The following is a 24,060-nucleotide window of genomic DNA, read 5'->3' on the forward strand; positions in this document are numbered from 1 at the left end:
TAGGGCCTTGAATCGGGTTATTGTCATGTGTGGGCTTTGGAAGTGTGCTGCTGCAGGATCGGACATTTCAAACTCAAATGCACGTTCTTTTTCTTACCTTTCCGAAGCATGGAGCGCAATAGCAGGCAGAGAAAGGGTGATGCACGTGTTGAACACTACCTGACCTGGCAAGTTGCTGGCAGTGCCCCCCCGCCCGCTCCTGAAAGAGGGCACACACACACCGCCGCCCCGAGTACTTCACAAATCTTTAAAAGACCATGCGCTTGTTCATGAGGCTTAAATGGTTTATCACCTCTTCTAGAACCCCTGCATCGACCCTCTGACGTTTCCTGGAAAAATTACCATGTAACACAATACCAGCCCTGTCAGCTGAAACCCCCAAGGAATCGTGGGGCATATTATCAAGGGGGTTTATCTCCGCTTTTTTGGCTTTAAAAGCCATGAAAGCGGAGATAAAATTATCTCCCTATTACCAAGAAGTCGCTAACACCAGTTAGTGACAGCTAAAAGGAGATAGCGACCATCTTGGGCCCCGCTTTGCATGTCAGTGATACTTATCACTAATGACATGCAAAGTGGCGTGCCAAGATGTTAGCGACTGGAAACAGTCCCTAACATCGCTATCTCCTATTACCAACTTTTGGAGATATTCGCGCTAAGCGCGAATATCTCCAAAATCTAACACCTGCCCTGAGCAGTTCTTAGCCATGTTATCCAATGGGAGGTGGATAACATGGCTAAGAGCATTTGCTCGATAATACATGAATATCGCTGACTTTTCTGCGATAATAGCAAGGTTTATCTGCGATAAAAATCGCCGATGTGCGGCGATAATTTTTGTCTCTAAACAAGTTAGAGACAAAAGTTATCGCTAGTTGTTCGTAATATGCCCCCGGGTTTTTGCTTGCAGAAATCGGGAGGCGGGAGACTAGCACTGAAATCAGTAGTCACACGCCTGAATCGGGAGGGTTGGCATGTCTGAATTCTCTACAGCTGGGGCCATAAACTACATCCGCAGGGGTAGGTGATAGCCTGGGACCAGCCTGGCATCTAAAATGGCTGCCGTGCACGACAAAATTGTGGCATTGGAAAAAAGGCAAGATGGCGCAGCCGCTGGAAGAGATGTATCAACATATATCAGCCTCCTCAGCCACCCTCAGGAAACATAGGGGATTAGGATACGTCTCCCGCACCCCCTTATACCTAGTAATTTAATTAACGAAGCACAAAATGGCGAATTCCCGTTTCGCTACCAGTTTGCGGCCCAGTTCGCGGCCCGTGAAGCGCTTCTACCGTGAAAAATCATTTTTTTTTTCTTTTCCCCACGGGACTCTTTAATAACCCCAACAACATTCCTAGGGGGTCAAGAGGGGGATACCTTGCCCCCTTTCATTAAATTCCCCCTTCGTTTTTCACCTCTTCTTCTCTCTCGATCCTACCGAGAGACAAGATGGCGGCCGCTCCGGACTGTTTAGAATGTTGACAGACACCGGAGAGCCAATCAGCTTTCTGCGCGCAAAGTTCCGAAACGCGAAAAGTAAGCGGACCGGATCGCTGCCCGGAGCGCTGTTACAGATATATATCTTGATTTGAACGTTAATTTCTCAAAATCCACTGAAGCACATATATTGAGACCTAGCAAAGGCACATCGGGCTAACAGTCCCTACAATTTTGCCAAGTTTCGTGCAAATCCATTCAGCCGTTCGAGCTAAAAGTGAGTCCAACCGCCCTATGGAAATTAACATGGGGAAAAACGCGTTAAGGGACCCCCCTTTTTTCTCGGCCCCCCCTTGACGAAACCCGACCAAATTTTCAGGGACTGCTCAGAAACAAAATGTGCCATTTTCCTGAAAATTCCTGCCGATTCCGTCCACAAACGTCAAAGTTATTAGACATAGAATTTTCAGAAATGCCATAGGGAATTAATCCTAACTATATATACCTACTGGCGATAGCCAGTAGGTAATATATATATATATATATATATATATATATATATATATATATATATATATATATATATATATATTACCTACTGGCGATAGCCAGTAGGTATATATAGTTAGGATTTTTTCTCTATGGAACTTTTGAAAATTCTATGCCTAATGACTTTGGCGTTTGTGGACGGAATTGGCTGAAATATTCAGGAAAATGGCACATTTAGTTTCTGAGCAGCTCCTGGAAATTTGGGGGGGGTTCGTCAAGGGGGGGCCGAGAAAAAAGGGGGGTCCCAAAACGCATTTTTCCCATGTTAATTTCCATAGGGCGGTTGGCCTCACTTTTAGCCCGAACGGCTGAATGGATTTCCACGAAACTTGGCAAAATTGTAGGGACTGTTAGCCCGATGTGCCTTTGCTAGGTCTCAATATATGTGCTTCAGTGGATTTTGAGAAATTAACGTTTAAAACAAGATATATATCTGTAACAGCGCTCCGGGTAGCGCTCCGGTTAGCGAACTTTTCGCGTATCGGAACTTTGCGAAGCGAAGCTGATTGGCTCTCCAGTGTCTGTCAACATTCTAAACAGTCCGGAGCGGCCGCCATCTTGTCTCTCGGTAGGATCGAGAGACAAGAGGAGGCCAAAACAAAGGGGGAAATGAAGGAAAGGGGGCAAGGTAGACCCCTTCTGACCCCCTAGGATTGATGAGGGGGATATTATAGTGCCCCGCGGGGCCAAAAAAATTAAATAAATAAAAATTGCGATTTTTTGTCGTAGAGGCGCAAATCGGTACGTGAACCGGGCAGCTAACCGGGAAGCTAACCGGCAGTGTAACGGGAGTCTGAGGAGTAGCTGATTGGCTGTCAACATTGTAAACAGTCCGGAGCGGCCGCCATCTTGTCTCTCGGTAGGATCGAGAGACAAGAGGAGACCAAAACAAAGGGGGAAATGAAGGAAAGAGGGCAAGGTAGACCCCTTCTGACCCCATAGGATTGATGAGGGGGATATTATAAAGCCACGCGGGGCCAAAAAAAAAAAAAAAAATCCGATTTTTTCGCCGTAGAGACGCGTCTTGGTACGCGAACCGGGCAGCTAACCGGGCAGCTAACCGGGAAGCTAACCGGCAGTGTAACGGGAGTCTGAGGAGTAGCTGATTGGCTGTCAACATTGTAAACAGTCCGGAGCGGCAGCTATCTTGTCTCTCGGTAGGATCGAGAGACAAGAGGTGGAAAAAAAAGGTGTAAATGAATGAAATGGGTAAGGCAGACCCCTCCTGAACCCCTAGGATTGATGAGGGGGCTATTAAAGTTCCCTGCGGGGCAAAAGAAAAAAAAAATTGCGATTTTTCGTGGTAAAGGTGCTTCCTGGTACGTTAACCGGGCAGCTAACCGGCAGCGTAACGGGAGTCCGACATATTGTGTTTTTTGAACGTTTGTGATATGTGCACGTGTGGATTTTGTCTAATTAAGGTTAAAAAAATATATATATATCTTTAAGCGTGTTCTGGCGCGCTTACGTTTTGGGTTTGGTTTGCGCTGCAGAGACGATACGTCACGGTTATGCGATGCATCATGAGGCGTCTCACGGGCTACGTGATACGTCACTTAATAAAGAATATATTTTACAGCTATAGATATTAGCTTTTAAAAAACCAATGAAATTCACCGAAAAAACCATAGGTTATAGACCATATATAGTTAGGAATTTGCATTTACAAAACCTTGAAAATTCACTGAAAAAACCATAGGTTATAGACCATATATAGTTAGGGATTAGCATTTAAAAAACCTTATTTTATTTGCACAAAACCATTGAAATTCCATATATAGTTAGTTGCACTAACTATATATCGCGGACCCGCAATCCACTGCTAATGATGTCACATATTACATCATTCATGACATGGTCAGTGACATCACTGATGACATCACTGATGACATCTCAAATGACATCACTGATGACATCACTGATGACATCTCAAATGACATCACTGATGACATCACTGACATCTCATTTGACATTACTGATTACATCACTGATGATATCATTTATGTGATAATACATCTTCAGACTCTAATATAACCTTAGATACACTCAGTGTAAACAGGCACTCAGAGACTGTCACACATCCATGGAGTTACTCACACACCTAGTCAGTCATGCAAAGAATCAATCACATCTCCATTTCCTCAACTATACAGTTATACACACCTTACTTATTCAAACATATAGTAACACATATTTACTCTCTTATACAATCCTTGATACAAGTTCACAATGATTCATACAGCCACTCACACATTCACTGGCTCTTATGTTCAGTTATTTATATATGTCAACTCTCGCATGGAGTGTGTTTTACATATGTACTTACTTTGACATGTAGCACTGAGATATCCATTCACTCACCAATATACTCATGCACACAGTCAACTGTCCATACAGCTGTTTCTACATGCACTTTTGAACCCATACACCTAGGGAATCAACTGCTCACACATCTATGCACAGAGTTATACACCTCCCAGCCACCCACACACATACTCAGTCTCCCATACAAATACTTGGGCAACCATTCAATAACCCATATAGTTACTGATATAGCTACTGATTTAAACATGCAGCAGTTTACAGAACAACATAAATAATGATTGCCAAATTAAGACACTTTAATCACTAACCCATACACTCAGTGAGACACATTTAATCATTCTCTCATACAGTCAGTCATGCACCTACTAAATCCTTCATCCAGACACTTATACATCCACTCATTCTTCAATATGTAAGACATATTTTAACTTTACAGAAACATACAGTCACTGGGTGTTGTCATCAGTGATGTCATCAGTGATGTCATCAGTGATGTCATTTGAGATGTCATCAGTGATGTCATCAGTGATGTCACTGACCATGTCATGAATGATGTAATATGTGACATCATTAGCAGTGGATTGCGGGTCCGCGATATATAGTTAGTGCAACTAACTATATATGGAATTTCAATGGTTTTGTGCAAATAAAATAAGGTTTTTTAAATGCTAATCCCTAACTATATATGGTCTATAACCTATGGTTTTTTCAGTGAATTTTCAAGGTTTTGTAAATGCAAATTCCTAACTATATATGGTCTATAACCCATGGTTTTTTCTGTGAATGTATATATATATATATATATATATATATATATAGATACACTAATATTCTACAGTTATCACATCAATTTGACTATGTTTATGACCTGTTTCAGACTAGGGCACTCGCCCTCAATTTTTCCTATCAATCACTATGGTTTTTAAAAACAGATCCAAATTGTGAAATGTATAAAAATGTGTTGATCAACATGGGGTTAATGGTAAGGGTGGCTCTTACATGTTTAGTACCGCCCACCATGTACTCTCCACTCCTTAAGTACCCTCTTCCATTACAAGCAATGTATCATGTGATCAAGCATCCGGCTGGAGGCAAAACGCGTCATGCGGGCTTGCTGGGTTACAATTTTTAAACTGAATTAAATCACTGCACTGGAATTCTTTTTGGGTCTGCCTTATTCGTTTTACCTGACAGTCTGGATTCGACTGCTGATGCTGTGTGAGCGGTATCGAGCGAAGTGAGAAGGATATATATATATCTATCTATATATATATATATATATGTATATATGCACAGGAAAACTAAACAGGCACTTCCCTTACAAAGAAGTACAAAGTTTGCAAGTCTGCAGCCTTTCTTATTTTTCACCTTCATCTTCTGCTCAATCAACACATCATCCACAGATACACACATCTACTTGCTCCCTTTCTTGGCTCGGGTTATCAATCATTCTTTTTTAATTCAAATTCAAACTACAGGCCCTTTATCAACGCTTTTTATTCTAGCAACTACCCCGGCCGAAGGCTCTATGAAATTTGCACACTTGCGCCCTTTCATGGCTGTAAATATCAATTATTCTTCAATTTCATATTTTGATCAGTAAAGGCCGATGTATTTGATGTAAAGGACATCTTACATGAGCTTCAATTGGAATTCCATAGAGCATATTATCAAATCCATTATTGCCACTTTAGCGGCACTTTCCTGCCGATAAAGTGGCAATACTTTTGTCGCCTAGGCTTGATATTATGGCCCAGAGTGCGTAGTGTACTGCAGCTTCTCTGTAAAATCTATAATTACCTCCGAGCAGTGACAGCAGATAGGTTACAACAGTCTGACAAACATATCTACAACCTTATTATGCCACTTTTGAGTCATTTTAACATGGGTAAAGTGATGCAAGAAGCTTGTAAATCTACGTCTAACATTTCAAGAAAAAATCTAAACTCCAGACTCTGAGACACAGTTTTTATGTTGTTTTATCTCTCTTTCTCTCTCTTACTCTCTGTGACATCATTTCTCTTTCTCTCTTAAACTTATAGGCACTGCTGTCTGCTTGGACGTGTAGAAGAACAGCCCAAGTCAAGTTGTTGAATCAACTGGCCGAAGAGTATGACCGCAGTCTTTAAACAACGGTAAGCACAGAGGCCTGGATTTACAAAGCCTTTATAGCAATGCATTGGAAATAAGTCGCCATACGGACTTCAGTAACGCAGTAGGCACTTCTATATAGACACCACTTGAATGAGGCACTATACAAGTGAAATGTACCAGGTACACTGCATTCGTAAAACTGTAGTGTTACCTTTATTTGTGAAAGGAGAGAGGGCCATATTATCAAGACTGGGAGACAAAATTATTGCCACTTTATCGGAAGGAAAGTGCCGCTAAAGTGGCGATAATGGGTTTGATAATATGCTTTTCCTTCACATCTAACATGAGCTTCGATTGGAATTCCATAGAGCATATTATCAAACCCATTATCGCCACTTTAGCGGCACTTTCCTGCCGATAAAGTGGCGATAATTTTGTCGCCCAGGCTTGATATTATGACTCAGAGTGCGTAGTGTACAGCAGCTTCTCTGTCAAATCTATAATTACCTCAGAGCAGTGACAACAGATAGGTTACAACAGTCTGACAAACATATCCACAACCTTATTACACCAATTTTGAGTCACTTTTAATATGGGTAAAGTGAGGCAAGGAGTTTGTAAATCTACGTCTGACTTTTCAAGAAAAAATCTCAACTCCAGACTCTGCGACACAGTATTAATATTCTTTTAACTCTCTTTCTCTCTCTCACTCTCTGAGACATCATTTCTCTTTCTCTCTTAAACTTATAGACACTGCTGTCCGCTTCGACGTGTAGAAGAACAGCCCAAGTGAAGTTGTGGAATCAACTGTCTGAAATGTTTGGCCGCAAGGTTTATACAACAGTAAGCACAGAGGCCTAAATCTATAAAGCCTTCATAGCAATACATTAGAAATAAGTCGGCATAACGGGCGTCAGTAACGCAGTAGCCACTTCCATATAGACACCACTTGAACGCGGCAGTATAACAGAACTGAAATGTACGAGGCACACTGCACACGTAAAACTGTAGAGTAACCAAAACTTGGAATGCTTATTAAGCACATTTACTCACATCTGGAAAGGGGCGACCACTCGGTCCCCCCGAACGTATGGCGGAGTACCACGATCCCCCCGGGAAGCCATCTTGGGCGGGAGGCGAGTCTCGGCTGGTATGCCCGAAGCGGCGTAGCCGGATGACACACAACACCCGGAAAAAGAAAGCGACAAATTTACTACCTCAAATAAAGAAAGGTTTGCTTGTTGAACTTCAAGAAAAAGAAAAAAAACATAGACTTCAAAACAAGCTGCGCATGCGTAGAGAGTACAACTGCTACACACAAAAAAAGGATAGTTTTATATACTATAATAGAAATGAAGGGGAATATTATCAACAAAAGTTGATATATAATAGCTGCTTTTATTGGCAGGAAACTGCCGATAAAGCGGGGGTAATGGGCTTGATAATAGGCCCTTGTAAATTCCCATAGCAGCCCAGGTTCTGATGTTAACCTCGGCTGCTATGGTTATTCACAAGGGCATATTAACAATCCCATTATCGCCGCTTTATCGGAAGTTTCCTGCTAATAAAAGCGGCGATAATGTATCACCGTTTGTTGATAATATGGCCCATTGCTCTTTTTTTTAACAGTAAACTTAGATGCATATTATTAAGGACCGGTGTTAATATTATCGGCGTTTTATTAGCAGGAAACGGCGATAATGAGCTTGAAACTACGGCCTTGTTATTTCCCAAAGAAGCCCATGTTAACACCAGAACATGCGCTTCTATGGGAATTAACAAGGACGTATTATCAAGCCAACCCTCCCAACATTATTAAAAAACTCCAGACAATGCAGGTACCCGGAGCTGGAAGGTCATTTTACATATTACTGCCCTAGAAAGGTGGCATTCCCCGCGACGTGTACGGGGAGAGAATAGAATAGATTAGAAGCCATTTGTAAAGTGCCTGTTTACTCAAAAACAGAGTGTCCCCGCGCTGAATACTGCAAAGGAGCTCGGAGGAAGGAACACAGGAAGGTCCATCAAGGGCAAGGGAAAAAGTGATTAGGTGCGGAGGAATAAAAAGGTTTTGAGTTTGCCTCGAAATCTGATTTCGGAGGGTTCCATGCGAATCTCGAGTGGGAGCTCATTCCAGCCCTTGGCGGCCAAATATCTGAACGAGCAGCCACCCATCCTGGCTCTGGTGATTTTAGGGATTTTAAATAACATCGTTCCAGAAGATCTAAGATTCCTGGTAGGCCGATGTATTGTGAGTAGGCGATGCAGATATCCTGGACCAGTACCATGGGCGATACGGTGGGCAAAGCATAAGGACTTAAATTTAATTTGCTCCATGATGAGGAGCCAGTGAAGTGTAGACAAGGCAGATCTCCCAGAGGCTGTATGAGGAAGTTTGAGCACAAGGCGCGCAGTGGCATTTTGAGCACACTGGAGTTGATGAAGCCCCTTTTTGCTCAAACCCAGTAACAGGACGTTCCCATAGTCCAGATGGGGCTTTACCAGTGCATGGACAACAGTCTTCCTGGAATACATGGGAAGGAGATCTAATACCTTCCGAAGAACTTTCAGTACACTGAAGCATCTGGCTGTGACTTTGCTGATATGGGGTTTGTAAGAAAGGTTAGAGTCCAGTATGATGCCCAAGTTGTGCACCGAAGCCACAGGACAAGGAGGACTACCTAATTCCGCAGGCCACCACAAGTGAGACCATGCGGAAGAGGAATTTCCTACCACCAGCAGCTCAGTTTTGTCGCCATTGAGACGAAGGCAGTTGTTATTCATCCAAGCTGCCACGAAAGAGAGGCAGTTGGAGAAATTGGTGGCGTCTTCACTGTGGTCGGGCGTAAGCTTGAACATCAATTGGGTGTCATCAGCGTAGCTTACAATGCCCACCCCATAAGTCTCAACTATGCGAGCGAGAGAGAGAGCTCAAAACATAGTTTTGTATCTAAGCAATGGCTTAGAAATAAAGTTAGATCATCACGTCTTTCAAAAGAAACACATCTCTGAACTACATTCCCCAGAATCTGTAGTCACACAAACTACATTCCCCAGATACAAGCAAAATTTCAGAACGTCTAAATAAACGCGACGCCGTCAACAGAGAACAAGAGAGAGAATGTGTCAATCCGAACGGTGTGTTGGCGCCGAGAGAAGCCCTGCCGAAATAAGTAAGGTACGCAATTAACTTGAAATTTGTTCCTTAAGGACTTGTGCTAAACTTCGCCCAGAAGGCAGATCCGTTACCACGCTTTATAACAGGGACTGTAAACATCAGTTTTTCAGAGTGTTTGGAAAGGATATGCAATGTAAGACAGCGTGTTTCACCCATTTCGGTTTTTGCAATCATGACAGACAATCGAACTATAGACGTCTGACATATAAGCTAATTCACTGCAAAATGCAGTAAGCATGCAGGACATTAACAAAGAGCTGCCTAGAAATTGTCTGGCGTTTAGGATTGTCAGTACACACTTAACACAGACTCTGTTTTCAGCTTAGGTAGAAGAAAATTAAGAAGAGAATTCAAACTTTATGATGATCTCTCAAGGCTTCATCTAAATAAGGTAAACTCACTCACAAACAAAAAGCTAGATTTCTCAATGAGGAGATGGATTTTAGATTAGCCATGAATCTTTCTGTTTACAATATTCAGAGAGACTTGACTGAGAGACATAATCCTGTTTGAAGACAAGATGGCGTTGGTGTGATCAGGAGCAGCAAGCTGAGCTCCGCGATGCTCTGACCCCTGTACCTGTCACTCTTCCAACGGATCACCACAATCGAATAATGGATAGAGCTTTGCCAAAAGACTGCTGAAAAGACTGAACTGAACTGATTTAACTTTCAGGTGATTCTACCATGGTTTTAACCTGTATCTTTTCGTTGAGCATGGAGCTGGGAGAATATTGAAAAGTCTACTGACCTGATGTAGGGAAAAAAAAAGGTAGTGAAAGTGACAGCAACCTCAATAAAGCCTAAGCAAAGCAAGGCAAGGCAAGCAAAGCAAGCGGGCGAGCAAGGCAAACTTAGCTAACAAACATTGCATACCGTAAGGGCAAACAAGGACAAGGACAGCAAGGATAACAAGGGTAACAAGGAACAAGGAACAAGAGTAACAGAAGAAACATATTAAAAAAAAAAAGGTGTGGCCAAGTCATGTAATTCTGTGGAACTCTACTCGTACCCTTATCTGCGCCGCAGCGTGCCTGTGCCTGATATGCATATGCAGACCCTTGCGGACCCTCGGATGCCATAGATACTTAGCACTGTCTCAGGCAGATTCCAGATTCCCAGTTTAAACAGGATTGCTTCTGCTTTGTTTCAGGGCTAGTACAGCCACGGCTACAGTGCTCCTCCGCTGCGTTCCGAGTCTGCTCTGTCTCTGTCCTGGCGGGTCCGGCTCATGTGTTTTGAAAAACCGATGTCGATACCTCCAGTGCCTCCGGTATTTTTGATGGTGCATCCAGTATTTTTGACGACCCAAGTGCTATCCTGAAGTGGTCCTGGGAGGTAGTAAGGAACCGTGCTCAGCAAAGCCCTCGCTGTAGAGGTAGAGGTGGAGGGGGATCGACGGACTCGCTCACTCGGCACTCGGACTTCATCCGTTACCAAGGCGACAAAGACAAGGAGGTGCAGATGCTAGCAACACTCTGTTCAGCTAGACCTGGCTCAAAAGGCTCAAAAAGACGAGATTAGGGTACCGTGCACCACCACATGGTATACTCCAGGCTGCATTTTCAGCTATTTAGGCTTGACGGGAGTAGTGCTCCTAAAGCTCTTGAGGCTCTTGTCCCGGTTGGCCTGTGGGAGCCCTTTGAGGTGGTCCTGGTGTTGGTATCAGTTAAGGCCTAGGAAGTGCTGGCGGACAGTGGGAGCTGTGGTAAAAACTGTCTGCTCCTTTTCCTCCTCCTATTGAGTTAAGGTCGGCCTGGAGAGACGGGGGCAGGGGCGCAACGAGGTGGTCCCCATGGCTGGCGTGGAGGGGTCCAATCCCGGGTCTGTGCCAAATGTGCAAAGTATTCATTGCATCCAGAATGAAATAGACATGATTAGTTCACAGGGGGCCGCAAACTCACTGGACGATCCCGCTATACAAGGCTCGGCAAATCCAACAAGGCGGCCTGAGACAAGGGGTGCTAAAAACAAAGATAAAAACTTGGAGAAGGACAAGGAAAAAGAGAGACAGAAAGACAAAGAGAGATATAAGCAAAAGGAAAAAAGCAAAGATAAGGAACAGGATATGGAAGTGGGTCCTGATAGTCGACAGACACTGGCTAAAATGGAACTGCTGGCAAAAAAAGCGAAGCGACTACAGGCCATTAAAAATCTAAAGTCAGCTGCTAAAACTAGCGGTCTATCTATTGATGCTCAACCCCGGATCTCAACTATCTTTACCCCAGTAACCAAAGAGCCACTCGACCAGAGGATGCCAGCAAAAACGGACAGTAACCTAAGCAACCTGTCAAAAATAGTGGGCAATCGTTGCAAGTACCAGGTATCCATCAGTGTGAAATTCAAGACTGGATCAGCGAGTAGTTTGAGTAGCTCTACGACTGTTGGACCTACAGACACCACAGGAAATCGAACAGCTACACAAGGTGAAGAATGTGTACAGACAGCTGATCAAGGTGTTCCAACTGTCCCACTATCGTTAAGCTCAATTAGCCCAGAGCTTGAAAACACAGACCAAGCACGACACCCGGAATTAAACCCAAGCAATACCGTTCTATTGTCAGACAGGTCTGGATAAGAATCCGAGTCAGAGGCCGAGTCTGAAATCTATGAGACCGGGATGTCCACCTCGAGTGAACCACAGAGACTGAGATACGAACAGATAAATACTGATTCCTCTGAACCGTCTGAATCTAATTTTAATTCCAAAAATACGAATAATTCTCCTAAGGACAATAGTGCAAAGAGAAAACTAGATAAAAAGAAATGAAGACAAAGGAGACAAAACAAATTAATTGATGAAGGTACCACCGATCAAGGAAGCAATACAGAACGGATTGATCATAGACATAGGAATTTATCTCCTCATGCCACCACAGTGTCTGACTCAAAGACTGAGCCCAAACAATTTGGCGAAGGAAGAGGTCAAGCTGAACCATCCTTGGAGGATGTATTTAACTTAATTAGGAAGTTTCAAGAAGATGTGAATCTAGATAATGAGAAACTCCAAGGGGCAATCAACAAAGTGGGCCAAACTTGTCTAGAAATCTCGGACAGAAGGGCCTTGGTCGAGCTACGAACCGAGAACCTGGAAAATGATGTCTCTGCTCTTCAGAAACAAGGAAAAGAACAGGATGAAACTATACGAGACCTGATGATGAAAGTAGAGGACCAGGAAAACAGGGCTCGGTGAAATAATTTATGCCTACTGGGGATCACCGAGGGAGTAGAAAGGAATGACTCAAGGAGCTATATGATATCCCTATTCAAAGAAAAATTCCCCGAACTAATCAATCAATCAATCAATCAAGGAATTTGTATAGCACGCTATTCACCCGGAGGGTCTCAAGGCGCTTGGGGAGGGGGGTCCGCTACTGCTCGAACAGCCAGGTCTTGAGTTGCTCCCTGAAGGCGAGGTGGTCTTGGGTAAGACGGAGGTGGATGGGGAGGGAATTCCAGGTCTTTGCTGCCAGGTAGGAGAAGGATCTTCCTCCCATGGTGGCTCTTCGAATGCGTGGAACGGCGGCGAGGGCATGGCTGGTTGATCGTAGTTGGCGGGTCGGAGTGTAGCGGTTGTTGAGGTACCTTGGGCCTAGGTTGTGGAGGGCTTTGTGTGCGTGGGTGAGGAGGCGGAACGTGATTCTTTTGCTGACGGGGAGCCAGTGCAGGTCTTTCAGGTGTCCGTAGATGTGGCTGTGATGGGGGATGTCCAGGATGAGTCGTGCGGAGGCGTTCTGGATGTGTTGGAGTCTTTTCTGCAGTTTGGCTGTGGTTCCGGTGTAGAGGGTGTTTCTGTAATCCACGCAGCTAGTGACAAGTGCCTGGGTGACCGTCTTCCTGGTTTCTGTGGGGATCCATCGGGACATCTTACGGAGCATACGTAGGATGTTGAAACACGATGACTAGATGGCGTTGACTTGTCTGGTCATCGATAGGGAGGAGTCCAGGATGAAGCCCAGGTTGCGTGCGTGGTCCGTTGGTTTGGGTGCGCTGCCTAGGGCTGGGGGCCACCAGGAGTCGTCCCAGGCAGATGGTGATGATCCCAGGATGAGGACATCCGTCTTGTCTGAGTTCAGTTTCAAGCGGCTGTTCTTCATCCATTCTGCTACTTCTTTCATCCCTTCGTGTAGGTTGGTTCTGGCGGTGGCGGGGTGGTTGGTGAGGGAGAGGATCAGGAGGGTGTCGTCGGCGAAGGAGATGATGTTGAGGCTGTGTTGACGTGTGATGGCTGCGAGGGGGCTCATGTACACGTTGAAGAGGGTGGGTCTGAGTGACGATCCTGGTGGTAAGCCCATGTTAACACCAGAACATGCGCTTCTATGGGAATTAACAAGGACGTATTATCAAGCCAACCCTTCCAACATTATTAAAAAACTCCAGACAATGCAGGTACCCGGAGCTGGAATGTCATTTTACATATTACTGCCCTAGAAAGGTGGCATTCCCCGCGACGTGTACGGGGAGAGAATAGAATAGAATAGAAGCCATTTGTAAAGCGCCTGGTTACTCAAAAACAGAGTGTCCCCGCGCTGAATACTGCAAAGGAGACTCAGAGGAAGGAACACAGGAAGGTCCATCAAGGGCAAGGGAAAAAGTGATTAGGTGCGGGGGAATAAAAAGGTTTTGAGTTTGCCTCGAAATCTGATTTCGGAGGGTTCCATGCGAATCTCGAGTGGGAGCTCATTCCAGCCCTTGGCGGCCAAATATCTGAACGAGCAGCCACCCATCCTGGCTCTGGTGATTTTAGGGATTTTAAATAACATCGTTCCAGAAGATCTCAGATTCCTGGTAGGCCGATGTATTGTGAGTAGGCGATGCAGATATCCTGGACCAGTACCATGTGCGATACGGTGGGCAAAGCATAAGGACTTAAATTTAATTCGCTCCATGATGGGGAGCCAGTGAAGTGTAGACAAGGCAGATCTCCCAGAGGCTGTACGAGGAAGTTTGAGCACAAGGCGCGCAGTGGCATTTTGAGCCCACTGGAGTTGATGAAGCCCCTTTTTGCTCAAACCCAGTAACAGGACGTTCCCATAGTCCAGATGGGGGGTTACCAGTGCATGGACAACAGTCTTCCTGGAATACATGGGAATGAGATCTAATACCTTCCGAAGAACTTTCAGTACACTGAAGCATCTGGCTGTGACTTTGCTGATATGGGGTTTGTAGGAAAGGTTAGAGTCCAGTATGATGCCCAAGTTGCGCACCGAAGCCACAGGACAAGGAGGACTACCTAATTCCGCAGGCCACCACAAGTGAGACCATGCGGAAGAGGAATTTCCTACCATCAGCAGCTCAGTTTTGTCGCCATTGAGGCGAAGGCAGTTGTTATTCATCCAAGCTGCCACGAAAGAGAGGCAGTTGGAGAAATTGGTGGCGTCTTCACTGTGGTCGGGCGTAAGCTTGAACATCAATTGGGTGTCATCAGCGTAGCTTACATTGCCCACCTCATAAGTCTCAACTATGCGAGCGAGAGAGAGAGCTCAAAACATAGTTTTGTATCTAAGCAATGGCTTAGAAATAAAGTTAGATCATCACGTCTTTCAAAAGAAACACATCTCTGAACTACATTCCCCAGAATCTGTAGTCACACAAACTACATTCCCCAGATACAAGCAACATTTCAGAACGTCTAAATAAACGTGACGCCGTCAACAGAGAACAAGAGAGAGAACGTGTCATTCCGAGTGGTGTGTTGGCGCCGAGAGAAGCACTGCCGAAATAAGTAAGGTACGCAATTAACTTGAAATTTGTTCCTTAAGGACTTGTGCTAAACTTCGCCCAGAAGGCAGATCCGTTACCACGCTTTATAACAGGGACTGTAAACATCAGTTTTTCAGAGTGTTTGGAAAGGATATGCAATGTAAGACAGCGTGTTTCACCCATTTCGGTTTTTGCAATCATGACAGACAATCGAACTATAGACGTCTGACATATAAGCTAATTCACTGCAAAATGCAGTAAGCATGCAGGACATTAACAAAGAGCTGCCTAGAAATTGTCTGGCGTTTAGGATTGTCAGTACACAGTTAACACAGACTCTGTTTTCCGCTTAGGTAGAAGAAAATTAAGAAGAGAATTCAAACTTTATGATGATCTCTCAAGGCTTCATCTAAATAAGGTAAACTCACTCACAAACAAAAAGCTATCTTTCTCAATGAGGAGATGGATTTTAGATTAACCATGAATCTTTCTGTTTACAATATTCAGAGAGACTTGACTGAGAAACATAATCCTGTTTGAAGACAAGATGGCGTTGGTGTGATCAGGAGCAGCAAGCTGAGCTCCGCGATGCTCTGACCCCTGTACCTGTCACTCTTCCAACGGATCACCACAATCGAATAATGGATAGAGCTTTGCCAAAAGACTGCTGAAAAGACTGAACTGAACTGATTTAACTTTCAGGTGATTCTACCATGGTTTTAACCTGTATCTTTTCGTTGAGCATGGAGCTGGGAGAATATTGAAAAGTCTACTGAACTGATGTAAGGAAAAAAAAGGGAGTGAAAGTGACAGCAACCTCAATAAAGCCTAAGCAAAGCAAGGCAAGGCAAGCAAAGCAAGCGGGCGAGCAAGGCAAACTTAGCTAACAGGCATTGCATGCCGTAAGGGCAAACAAGGACAAGGACAGCAAGGACAGCAAGGATAACAAGGGTAACAAGGAACAAGGAACAAGAGTAACAGAAGAAACATATAAAAAAAAAGGTGTGGCCAAGTCATGTAATTCTGTGGAACTCTACTCGTACCCTTATCTGCGCCCCAGCGTGCCTGTGCCTGATATGCATATGCAGACCCTTGCGGACCCTCGGATGCCATAGATACTTAGCACTGTCTCAGGCAGATTCCAGATTCCCGGTTTAAACAGGATTGCTTCTGCTTTGTTTCACGGCTAGTACAGCCACGGCTACAGTGCTCCTCCGCTGCGTTCCGAGTCTGCTCTGTCTCTGTCCTGGCGGGTCCGGCTCATGTGTTTTGAAAAAACGATGTCGATACCTCCGGTGCCTCCGGTATTTTTGATGGTGCATCCGGTATTTTTGACGACCCAAGTGCTATCCTGAAGTGGTCCTGGGAGGTAGGAAGGAACCGTGCTCAGCAAAGCCCTCGCTGTAGAGGTAGAGGTGGAGGGGGATCGACGGACTCGCTCACTCGGCACTCGGAGTTCATCCGTTAACAAGGCGACAAAGACAAGGAGGTGCAGATGCTAGCAACACTCGGTTCAGCTAGACCTGGCTCAAAGGCTCAAAAAGACGAGATTAGGGTACCGTGTACCACCACAGGGTATACTCCAGGCTGCATTTTCAGCTATTTAGGCTTGACGGGGGTAGTGCTCCTAAAGCTCTTGAGGCTCTTGTCCCGGTTGGCCTGTGGGAGCCCTTTGAGGTGGTCCTGGTGTTGGTATCAGTTAAGGCCTAGGAAGTGCTGGCGGACAGTGGGAGCTGTGGTAAAAACTGTCTGCTCCTTTTCCTCCTCCTATTGAGTTACGGTCGGCCTGGAGAAACGGGGGCTGGGGCGCAACAAGGTGGTCACCATGGCTGGAGGGGTCCAATCCCGGGTCTGTGCCAAATGTGCAAAGTATTCATTGCATCCAGAATGAAATAGACATGATTAGTTCACATGGGGCCGCAAACTCACTGGACGATCCCGCTATACAAGGCTCGGCAAATCCAACAAGGCGGCCTGAGACAAGGGGTGCTAAAAACAAAGATAAAAAGTGCAAAAACTTGGAGAAGGACAAGGAAAAAGAGAGACAGAATGACAAAGAGAGATATAAGCAAAAGGAAAAAAGCAAAGAAAAGGAACAGGATATGGAAGTGGGTCCTGATAGTCGACAGACACTGGCTAAAATGGAACTGCTGGCAAAAAAAGCGAAGCGACTACAGGCCATTAAAAATCTAAAGTCAGCTGCTAAAACTAGCGGTCTATCTATTGATGCTCAACCCCGGATCTCAACTATCTTTACCCCAGTAACCAAAGAGCCACTCGACCAGAGGATGCCAGCAGAAACGGACAGTAACCTAAGCAACCTGTCAAAAATAGTGGGCAATCGTTGCAAGTACCAGGTATCCATCAGTGTGAAAATCAAGACTGGATCAGCGAGTAGTTTGAGTAGCTCTACGACTGTTGGACCTACAGAAACCACAGGAAATCGAACAGCTACACAAGGTGAAGAATGTGTACAGACAGCTGATCAAGGTGTTCCAATTGTCCCACTATCGTTAAGCTCGATTAGCCCAGAGCTTGAAAACACAGACCAAGCACGACACCCGGAATTAAACCCAAGCAATACCGCTCTATTGTCAGACAGGCCTGGATAAGAATCCGAGTCAGAGGCCGAGTCTGAAATCTATGAGACCGGGATGTCCACCTCGAGTGAACCTCAGAGACTGAGATACGAACAGATAAATACTGATTCCTCTGAACCGTCTGAATCTAATTTTAAATCCAAAAATACGAATAATTCTCCTAAGGACAATAGTGCAAAGAAAAAACTAGATAAAAAGAAAAGAAGACAAAGGAGACAAAGCAAATTAATTGATAAAGGTACCACCGATCAAGGAAGCAATACAGAACTGATTGATCATAGACATAGGAATTTATCTCCTCATGCCACCACAGTGTCTGACTCAAAGACTGAGCCCAAACAATTTGGCGAAGGAAGAGGTCAAGCTGAACCATCCTTGGGGGATGTATTTAACTCAATTAGGAAGTTTCAAGAAGATATGAATCTAGATAATGAGAAACTCCAAGGGGCAATCAACAACGTGGGCCAAACTTGTCTAGAAATCTCGGACAGAAGGGCCTTGGTCGAGCTACGAACCGAGAACCTGGAAAATGATGTCTCTGGTCTTCAGAAACAAGGAAAAGAACAGGATGAAACTATACGAGATGTGATGATGAAAGTAGAGGACCAGGTAAACAGGGCTCGGTGAAATAATTTATGCCTAGTGGGGATCACCGAGGGAGTAGAAGGGAATGACTCAAGGAGCTATATGATATCCCTATTCAAAGAATAATTCCCCAAACTAATCAATCAATCAATCAATCAAGGAATTTGTATAGCGCGCTACTCACCCGGAAGGTTTCAAGGCGCTTGGAGAGGGGGGTCCGCTACTGCTCAAACAGCCAGGTCTTGAGTTGCTTCCTGAAGGTGAGGTGGTCTTGGGTAAGACGGAGGTGGATGGGGAGGGAATTCCAGGTCTTTGCTGCCAGGTAGGAGAAGGATCTTCCTCCCATGGTGGCTCTTCGAATGTGTGGAACGGCGGCGAGGGCATGGCTGGTTGATCGTAGTTGGCGGGTCGGAGTGTAGAAGGTCAGGTGGTTGTTGAGGTACCTTGGGCCTAGGTTGTGGAGGGCTTTGTGTGCGTGGGTGAGGAGGCGGAACGTGATTCTTTTGCTGACGGGGAGCCAGTGCAGGTCTTTCAGGTGTCCGTAGATGTGGCTGTGACGGGGGATGTCCAGGATGAGTCGTGCGGAGGCGTTCTGGATGTGTTGGAGTCTTTTCTGCAGTTTGGCTGTGGTTCCGGTGTAGAGGGTGTTTCTGTAATCCAGTCAGCTGGTGACGAGTGCCTGGGTGACCGTCTTCCTGGTTTCAGTGGGGATCCATCGGGACATCTTACCGAGCATACGTAGGATGTTGAAACACGATGACTAGATGGCGTTGACTTGTCTGGTCATCGATAGGGAGGAGTCCAGGATGAAGCCCAGGTTGAGTGCGTGGTCCGTTGGTTTGGGTGCGCTGCCTAGGGCTGGGGGCCACCAGGAGTCGTCCCAGGTAGATGGTGATGATCCCAGGATGAGGACTTCCGTCTTGTCTGAGTTCAGTTTCAAGCGGCTGTTCTTCATCCATTCTGCTACTTCTTTCATCCCTTCGTGTAGGTTGGTTCTGGCGGTGGCGGGGTGGTTGGTGAGGGAGAGGATCAGGTGGGTGTCGTCGGCATAGGAGATGATGTTGAGGCTGTGTTGACGTGTGATGGCTGCGAGGGGGCTCATGTACACGTTGAAGAGGGTGGGTCTGAGTGACGATCCTGGTGGTACGCCGCAGATGACTTGGGTAGTCGGATCTGAACGGGGGGAGGGTGGTGGTGGGGGACGTTGGTTCTGAGGTTGGGTGCGTGGCTTGTTCGCGGAAGCTGTTGTGCATGTCTGTGATCTTGTTGTGGAAGAACATTGCGAGTGAGCCACAGAGGTCTTGCGAGGGGGTGATGTTGTTGTTTCCGGCGCTGGGGTTGGAGAGCTCTTTGACGATGCTGAAGAGCTCCTTGCTGTTGTGTGCGTTGTTGTCTATTCATTCCTTGAATGCTGACTTCTTGGTGGTGTGGATCAGCTGGTGGTGTTTTCGGCTGGCGAGCTTGAGGGCTGTCATGTTGTCTGTGGTTGGGTTCTTTCACCAGGCTTACTCAAGGGTGCGGCAGGTCTTCTTGGAGTTCTTGAGATCGTCGTTGAACCATGGGGCTTTCTTGCTCCCGGGCCTGTTAGGATGGGTCTTCAGGGGTGCGAGGTCGTCGGCGCAGTTGGTGATCCACTGTGCGAGGTTGAGGGCTGCTTGGCAGGGGTCCGTTGATCCAGCGGGAGGATTCTGGCTAAGTGATGTGGTGAGCTGGTCGGTGGTGATCTTGTTCCAGCTCCTGCGGTGAACTTGTTGCGGGAGTTGGTGAGTCGTGGTCTTTCTGAAGCTGAAGTGGACGCAGCTGTGGTTGGTCGAGTGGAGTCCGGTGGAGTGGCTGAAGGAGATGTGCTTGCTGGAGGAGAAGATTGGGTCCAGGGTGTGTCCGGCGTAGTGGGTGGGGGTGTTCACCAGTTGCTTGAGCGAGGTTGTCCAGCAGGGTGGTGGTGTTGTTGTCGTTGTTGTTCTCCAGGTGGAAGTTGAGGTCCCCTAGGAGTATGTAGTCAGCGGAGGGGAGGGTGTGTGGGCTGATGAAGTCTGCGATGTCTTCGCTGAATTGTGTGCGGTGTCCTGGGGGTCTGTAGATGAGGGTGCCTCTGAGAGTGGTCTTGGGGTCGGTGTGTATTTGGAAGTGAAGATGTTTGGCGGCCGTGAGGGTGTCGTCAGAGTTGCTCATGATGCGGATTGTGTTCTTCTGGACGATGGCGATGCCTCCTCCAGTCTGGTTGACGCGGTCCCTCCGGGTGATCTTGTATCCGTCCGGGATGGCTATGGCGATGTTGAGTGCTGAGGAGGCAATTATCCAGGTCTCTGTTAGGAAGGAGATGTCCGGAGAAGTGGTGTCGAGCAGGTTCCATAGTTGTGGACGGATCGGGTGTTGAGCAGTATGCACTTCAGGTGGTTGCTATTGGCGCTCGGCTTGGCGGGTGCAGGTGAGTTGCAGGTCCAGTTGCAGAAGAATTTGCAGGATTGGCAGGTGAAGGGTCCGTGGGTGTGTCCTGGGGCGGCTTGGTGGCATCCAGGGGGTCGTCCGGCGTTGAGTGCGCTGAGGGTGGTGGCGTTGTATGTCCGGCGGGTGGGATGGCATCTGCAGGGGCCAGGGGGTCTGGCGCTGGGCGCGGTCCAGGTGCGGACGGACGCCGACGGGCTGGCCTTTGGCGCACCTTCGGCGCACCATTGGCTCGCCCGCTGCGCGTGCACTCTGCGCGCAAGCGCAGACTCTACCATAAATGGAGAGTGGTGGGGCGGAGCGAGGGAGGAGCAACTGGGAGGCGGGAGTGGAGTGGCCAGTGTGGAGGGGAGAAGGGGTGATGGAGGAGGGAACGGGGGTGGGGGGAGCAGCGGCAGGGAGTGGGGAGCGAGGTGGAGGAGCACAGGGGTAGAGAACACAACAACCAAAATACAGTGGCACAACAGGGGCAGAAACAAAGACGGTCACCAACAAAATAATAGGCTCAACAAGTAAACGGCAACAAAACGAGATACTGTATGGTCAGGCGAGCTCAGGGACACAGGAGCTCAGGGGCACAACAGAGGCACTGTGGGCAGTGGAGGCGGCAGCAAGCGGAGATCGGGCACACCAGAGATGGGCCACGAGGCGGGTGGACCGACCGGCTCTGACCAGGTCAGGTCAGGGACTTGGGATTGAGACAAAGAGGTCCATAGGGCTCATCGCTTTCCCCTTATCCTCAACAAATGATCGCATGCATCAGAGAAATACCCTAGAGCAATGTTGGTTAATTTTGGCAACTTTCTTTGGCAGAAAGCAATGTTCGACCTAACACAATCAAGCCGCAAAAGAGAATACAAAGGGTATGCGTTTTTTAGTAGACCCGACTTTGCCCATGCGACTGTTGAGAGAAGATGGAGGTTGCGGCAACTCTTTACTCCTTTTGAACAGATGGATGCCACAGTTTATTTACAGAATCTGGCCAGATTAAAGATCATTTTTAATGGCGTCACCAGAAGCTTCATCAGTGAAATACAGGTGCAAACATATCTAGAGGAGATTACTGAACAGAGCAAAGACAAAGATAAACTCCAAAAAGGGAAAAAACAAAACAAATAGATTACAAGTCTAATTTGATTTAACTATTTCACTGGTGCCGGGATGAGAAAGACATCGTGATAAAGGGAGAGGAGAGGGGGGTTAACATGGACAGATCTAATGTTTATGTGAATGGAATATAGGGAATATATCCCAGAGAATTAATTCACCTGCACTCCCGGTAGTTACAGGGGTTAGGACACAGAGATGCCAGCTGCCTACGGATCACCGAGATGCTCACAACCTGGGCTTACGGGAACCAGGTAGCCTCAGTAAATGGTGGGGGGGGGGGGTGTAGAGGGAGGGTGTTCAGTAGGGGGGTTTTAGGTGGAGGGAGGAGTGGGCGACCATACAGGCAAAAGAATAGGTCAGAATCTATGACTTGGTGTACAAGTAAAATAAGAAATGGGCACTTTTCAGGATTAATAAGAGCATGTACAAAGATATACAACAGAAAATCTACATTTAAGAATGGCTAAACTAAGAATATTAACTATTAACATATGTGGGCTTAATGATGTCAAAAAAAGACAATGACTAGCGATAGGTCTGCAATCAATTGGGGCTGAAATTGTATGTCTTTAGGAGACCCACTTCGAGGGGTCCCAAAGACATCTTTTGAAAAACTTGGGATATAGTATAGTCGTCGCCACTACACAGGCAAATAAAACACGTGGGGTGGCTATCTTGGCAAGGGGCGGGGGATTTCGATCTATAAGATCAGCCTCAGACCCATGTGGCAGATGGGCTATCACCGAGTGCCAATATGCTATGGGGGGAAATAATTCACGATTTGGCCAGTTTACAGGTGTGTCATTGATGATCCGGAACTCTTTCTGTTTCTATCTAATGAATTAGCACATTGGCCGGTTCCCATGATTATGTGCAGTGATCTTAATATTAATCTTCCACCAATATGGCTTTCTGGACACACCTTTAATTATCAAGGCAGGAAACCAAAACATTTAAAGTCTTGGAAGCACTTTGTTGTACTCATGGGCTAGTAGATTTCTGGGAGACTAAACAACCAGATAATCCCGGTTATACTTTCTTCTCCCACCCCCATCAAAACCTTGCCAGATTGGACTACATATTTATTTCAAATACCATTGTGTCCAAATGCTCTATAGATCGGCTACCTAGGGTTCTGTCCAACCATAATCCTCTAATTATAAGCGTTGATACTGGGGCAATACAATTCGATCGCAGTAATTGGACCTTCGAAAGAGCATTATTAAAAAACATGAAGTACTGTAAACATATGGAAAACTGGATCCCAGAATTCTTAACGTTTAATATGGGCAGTGCCCGGTTGGAGGTGGTCTGGGACTCACTAAAAGCAGGGATAAGGGGGGAAACTCTTATATTTTCAATTCAAAATAATAAAGAGGCAAATCAAAATTTTAAAAAATGTACAGGATATTCTGCCCAAAAAAGGAAGAGGACCTAGTTAGAGCAGTAACATGTAAAAACAATAGCCTGTAAGTGAGGAAACAATAGCAAAAAATGTTATATCTGAAATATTTACTACCGAAGCAATCAGCAAGGCCACCATGAACAAAGAGAAAATTTATGAACTGAGTGAGCAGGTGGGCCACCAATTGGCAATCAGCACAAGACAGCAAAAATCAGAAAGCACGATTAAAGCAATTAGAGACCCTATCCATGGCTTAACCTATGACCCTAAAGAGATTAGGGATGCCTTCAAGAGGCATCATTCTGAGCTATACACCTAGCTATAAGGTGTATAGCTCAGCTGAGGTGTGGGAAGGCCATGAAAAATCATCTTCAATCCCTCTCCAGTGTGGTGTGCCACAGGGCTCTTCATTGAGCCCTACTTTATTCAACGTTTATATGGCCCCCTGGAGAGTGTGGTACTGCCACTGGGTATTAAAATCATCAGTTATGCTGATGATACTCAGCTGGTGGTAGGCCTTTCCCAGTCGGCTCACCATCCCGACCGGCTGCACTCGTGTCTGGAGAAGATCTACACGTGGATGTGCAGCTCAGTACTAAAGCTAAACGGCTCCAAGACGGAACTGATGC

The sequence above is a fragment of the Lissotriton vulgaris genome, chromosome 1_1 (assembly GCF_964263255.1).
Source record: "Lissotriton vulgaris chromosome 1_1, aLisVul1.2, whole genome shotgun sequence".
Lineage (NCBI taxonomy): Eukaryota > Metazoa > Chordata > Amphibia > Caudata > Salamandridae > Lissotriton > Lissotriton vulgaris.